Genomic DNA, 5,719 nt, shown 5'->3' on the forward strand with positions numbered 1-5,719 from the left:
TCCTCCTCCTCCTTCTCTTCCTTCTTCTTGTCTTTTGAGACAGGGTTTCTCTGTGTAGTCCTGGCTGTCCTAGATGGATGGAACTCACTTTGTAGACCAGGTAGCCTGTCTCTGCTTCACAAATGCTGGGACTAAAGGTATGGGCCACCACACTTGATCCTATGACAGTTTCTTTTTCTCTTCCCCTTTGAACTCCTTCACAATCTGAATCAGATTCATGTGCCTGAATAAATACGCAAAGCAATCACTTTTGTTTTGGCTGTGTATCTTCAAAAGATTGTTAAATTCCGTTAGTTTGTTGATGTGTGGAGTGTTGGACATTCAACCCAAGGCTAAATACTTATACACTAAGCCACACCTCCAGACCAATAAACTCTTTAAGAGTCAGCATGTTCTTTCTTCCTCTGTCCCCCTGACCCCAGCACGGAGCCCTATGCTAGCTTCCCAGTAGGTATCCAGTAAAGGCTTATCTGCTGACTTATCTGGCATAACTCAGACTTGGCAGAGGGAATCTGAGGCCCTGGCTCAGTTTGTGGCACTGAGCTCAAGGAGAAGGCAGTAAACTCACTTTGTTGGCTTCACTTGTTTCTTCAATGGTCCAGGTTGCAAAATGAGCAGGGTCTTCAGATGAGCCTTCAGTGTGGAGACCTTGAAACTAGATGGATCCTTCAGTTAATGGTTGACGTTCTGTTTACCTAAATGATTGCCAAGAGTTCCTGCTTACATCTGACAGATCAACTGCCTTAGCCCTAAGAATAGAAGATAATGTCTAAGTAGGTTTTATGCTTCTGGGATGTAACTAGAATTACTGAAGTATATCTCCAGCAATTAAGTATACAGAGAATAAGCAAGTGATAGCCTGGTATTGCTATATAGCTAAGGAACAAGACCATCTCTCATTTTGACCTCGGGTGTTTTTGTCCTCTCAATTGTACATAGTTTCAGAGGCTGGGATCTAGAAGAGATAGCATCTAGTACGGGAGTCCACTATGCTGCCTGCCCCAAAATGGGTCTACTAAAGGCCAAGAGTTGGGCATAGCTGGAATGTGTTAAGCAGCCAAGTCTAGTTCAGTACCCCTCATAGGCCCAACATGGCATTTTAGTGACAAATGATGCCTCTGGGACAGGGCAAGAACTCTAGATCCAAATCCATTGGGACCTCAGGGATCAATCTTGTTTAATGATTGTGTGTGGAACGGGGGGTGGGGCTGGTTAATGTTTCTCTGCTTCCTCTTGGGCTATGGGCCATGTCAAGCTCCATTCCTGGGCTTGTTGTCCCTCCCCTGGGCTGGGCTTTGACAGTACGTAGTGGCATTGAGCAGACACACCTGCATACATTCCCTGGGAAAAGGCAGTTGCAACCAGGTGTGGCAGTGCCAGGGAGGTGAGGAGTTTGGGAACTGAGGGGGGGCTGTGGTTCGCTGCTATGGTGCTGGGATAGAAATACTGGCTTAGAAGAAGCCTGGGTCTTCCCTTCTCTTGACTTCAGCATTCAGCCGTTTAGGGCTTTTCTGTGCTTCCCTCTGATGTCCACCTGCCAGGTGACCTGCCTGCTCAGATTCTCTCTTCAGCCTCCAACTCTCACCTTCTTTCAGACTCCAAGTTACTTCTCTTCTTGCTCTTTTTCCTCAGCCAAAGATTCTTCTTATGCCCATGGGGGTCAGATTCCCAGAAAGACAGACTTGAAGAACTCTCAACATAAGGTGACTAAGGTTGCCTTTCTGAGATACTTTTTGGCATGCGGGGGTGGACTGGGGAGTGTTCCATGAAACTGTCAAGACAATGCCAGATGCTGCTTTCTTCTCTTGATTATAAGGTAAAGTAAGAATGTACCCAAGAGGATGTGGGGACATGCCTTTCCATTTGCTTGAGGGGAGCAGGCAGGCTCAAGATGAACTTAGGGTAACTGATGGTTAGAAGAGGTATTGGAAAGGTGGCTCCCAGCTGTTAAAAAGTCATTCCAGCTGTCAGGAATGGCATAACAGAACCCATAGACTTAGAATATTAGATGAGGAAAGGAGAATATGCACAAAAGGGTTTGGTTTGTTTCTTTATTTTATTATTTATTTGAGACAGGGTCTCATTATGTAGCCCTAACTGTCCTGGAACTTGCTATAAAAACCAGGCTGGCTTCAAGTCAGAGATCCTCTTACTTCTATCTCCTGAATGAGACAGAGGATTAAAAGCATGTGCAAACTAGCTCAACCACAAAAAAGTTTTATTTTATTTTATTTTGAGTTTTGAGATAGGGTTTCTTTGTGTAGATTTGGCTGTCCTGGAACTCGTTCTGTAGACCAGGCTGGCCTCGAACTCACAGAGATCCACTTGCCTCTGCCTCCCAAGAACTGGAATTCCACTGCCTGGCCACAAAGACATTTTAATGGGCAGAAGCCATTGGTAAAGGGTCAATATGCTTTGCAATCTGAGTTTTAGCATGTGTTTACCAAGTGTGTGATAAGTTACAGCATTTTCCAGGCAAGGTGGCATATGTCTGTAATCCCAGTACTCAGAAGGCTTGAGATAAGAGGTTTGTGAAATCCAGACTAACCTGGCTACATGTGTGAATTAAGGTTGTCTGGAAGATGACAGTTCATGAACATGTAGGTCCTGATATACAGGAGGCACTCTATAAATGGTGGCTGTCACGATGAGCCCAAGCAAAACTAGCAAGGGATGGAGGACAATGGAGGAATAAGTAGCAATAATCCCAGTGGTGATGAGAGGATGAGTATCCAAAGAAGCCAGATGAAAGGCCCCGGCAGGGGCTTTAATCCCAACACTTGGGAGGCAGAAGCAGGCGGATTTCTGAGTTCAAGACCAGCCTGGTCTACAGAGTGAGTTCCAGGACAGCCAGGGCTACACAGAGAAACCCTGTCTCGAAAAACCAAACAAAAAAAAAACAAAAACAAAAACAACAAAAAAAAAAAAAAAAAAAAAAAAAAAAAAAAAAAAAAAAGGAAAAGTGAATCCATCAGACTAGTCATGGTGAGCAAGCCTGACCACAGCAGATGAATGACAGGGTGGAAACTAAGCCAGTACCTGAGATACTGTAGAATCACAGGGTGGAGGCAGGAGATAGCAAGGGAAGAGAAGGCGCCAGGTGAGATTGGCTTCAACCACTCCAACCTGATGGAAGCATTCAAAAATTCCAAAGGTGGCCTGTGAGTCGGGAATGGCACATAGAGTTTGGGTTAGGTTTTTTTCTCTTTTTTATTGTTTGTTTGTTTTTTGAACTGGATCTTGTATAGCCCAGTCTGGCCTCAAACTTACTATGTAGCTGAGGGTGACTTTGAACTCCTTATCCTCATGCTCCCACCTCCAGAAAGGAAATACATGTACTACCACTTCTGGGCACCTAGGGCTGCATGCTAATAACTAGGCAAGCACTCTACCAACTGAGCTAGATCCTCAACCCTGGTGTCTGGGCCTGAGTAAACTCATCCAGCCCCAACAGGGCCTTGTTGCCCAAACCCACAAAATGCAAAGATTTGAAAGCAGTTGGAAGGAATAACAGGGTAAGAAGGAAGACCGGGGTGATGAATGGACCATATGTGCACACATGCCAACTTGCACAGGAGTACAGCTTGGGTTGAGTTGTGTGCCCTGTTTCCAAATAAACACTCCTTTAAAAAGCAGCCATCAAAAGCAGTGCTCTGTTCAAAGTCTTTGAGGAAAATCATTTTGGAATTCGATTCTATTAGTTGGCCGGCAGCAGAGCAAACTGTCTGTGAAACAATTTAGTGAACCTCTCTGAGCTTAGACTTCCTGGTCTGAAAAATGAAGGTAACATTACAGAACTGTTCGTGATCTCCTATTTTTCTGCTATGCTCAAGTGCTGGACAAACCTGAACTCAAGAGTTTGTCACAGCCTCAGAAACCCTAGCTAACTAAACACAGAAGCAAAGCATGCCTGGTGCAAGCCAAACCATATCAATATCTGGACTTTAACCTAAAGTCAGGGAAACAGTTTGGATTTCAAAATCAGGTCACTTCCCTGAATGTTTTTAAAATGTGCCCTTGAGCTATTGATGTTGACATAGACAAAGCAAAACTTGAATCCCAGTGCCCACACAAGGGCTCTTAGAGACCCTAAAGGGAGCTACTGGCTGTGGCCCAGAAAACTCAAGAAACATGCAGAGAACTCCTTAGAAGGACCTAGAAACTTACGGGTGATCAGGAGGTGTATGGGGCACCTCTGAGGGGAAAAGAGAGAATGCCTTCAGTCTGCTTTAAAGTTCATGGAACGGCCTGAGGAAAGAAAAATGGACCAAATCGGAAGGTCAGAGAAACCCTGGGAAGAAAGAGAAAGGAAGCTTCAAATCTCCTCAATCCTGAACAAATGGGGAAAGAAAAGTGGTAACTCTATAAGATGCCATAGGATTTATGGAAAAAATATGGGCTTTCCCATCAACCTTATCTCTCTCAAAGCCCATCTCTGTCACTTGTTAACTGCATGACCCTTGGGAATGACCTTTTTGTGTTCTTTATTCTTTCTTTCTTTCTTTCTTTCTTTCTTTCTTTCTTTCTTTCTTTCTTTCTTTTGACAAGGTCTGTGTAGCCTTGGCTGCCCTGGAACTAGTTCTGTAGACCAGGCTGGCCTCGATCAAACTCAGAGGTCCACCTGCCTCTGCCTCCTGAGTTCAGGGATTAAAGGCAAATGCCATCACCACTTGGCAGGAATGACCTTTCTTTTTGTCTCAGTTTCCTCCTCAGTGACAAGAGGCAAACAAATAAACAAGAAAGCCAGGCAGTGGTGGCACACGCCTTTAATCCCAGCACTTGGGAGGCAGAGGCAGGCAGATTTCTGAGTTCAAGTCCAGCCTGGTCTACAGAGTGAGTTCCAGGACAGCCAGGGCTACACAGAGAAACCCTGTCTCGAAAAACAAGCAACCCCCCCCAAAACAAACAAACAAACAAGAAACAACTAACACCCTGTCTTCCAAGGTTGTTCTTTAATTTTTTTCCTTTTATTTATTGTTAGCCCATCTGTGTGAGTATTTAGATTGTGTATGTGTGTCAGTGTCAGAGCACGTTAATGTATAGAGCACATGCAGAAATCAGAGGACAACTTTCAGAAGTTGATTTTCTCCTCAGGTCATCAGGCTTGCATGACAAGTGCTTTTGCCTGCTGAGTCATCTCCATGTCCCCCACTCCTTAGGCTCACAGGAGAGACTACATATTCAAGGGCTTGGCACAGTTTAGTATACACTTAGCAAATGCTTATTCTTGCAGGAGTTAGTTTTTTATTATTATTACATTTGTGTGTGTACACTCGTGCATACACAAATGTGTGTGCGAGTTAGAGGACAACTTATGGGAGTCAATTCCCTCCTTCCACCATGTAGATTCTGGTATCAGACTCAGGTCATCAGTCTTAACAGCAAGCACCCTTCCCTGTTGAGCCATCTTGCTACCCCAGGTTACACACAAGGCAAGTCCTCTACCACTGACCCAAAGCCCAAGTCCAGTTTGTGAAGCCTGGATCTCATTGGCAAAAACATCATTTTCTTCCTTATTCCCCCTTTCTTTCTTTCTTTCTTTCTTTCTTTCTTTCTTTCTTTCTTTCTTCCTTTCTTCCTTTCTTTCTTTCTTTTCTTTTCCTTTTTTTCGAGACAGGGTTTCTCTACATAACCCTGGCTGTCCTGGAACACACTCTGTAGACCAGGCTGGCCTCGAACTCAGAAATCTGCCTACCTCTGCCTCCCAAGTGCTGAGATT

General features: G+C 44.5%; 1 protein-coding gene across 1 annotated transcript in view; it reads left to right on the top strand.

Annotated features, from left to right (window-relative positions):
• Positions 1 to 5,719, top strand: part of Gjb1 (gap junction protein beta 1) — a 46,700-nt gene that overhangs the window by 36,791 nt on the left and 4,190 nt on the right. The gene's annotated exons all lie outside the window — the stretch shown is intronic.

This window comes from Mastomys coucha, chromosome X, assembly GCF_008632895.1.
Source record: "Mastomys coucha isolate ucsf_1 chromosome X, UCSF_Mcou_1, whole genome shotgun sequence".
Taxonomy (NCBI): Eukaryota; Metazoa; Chordata; class Mammalia; order Rodentia; family Muridae; genus Mastomys; species Mastomys coucha.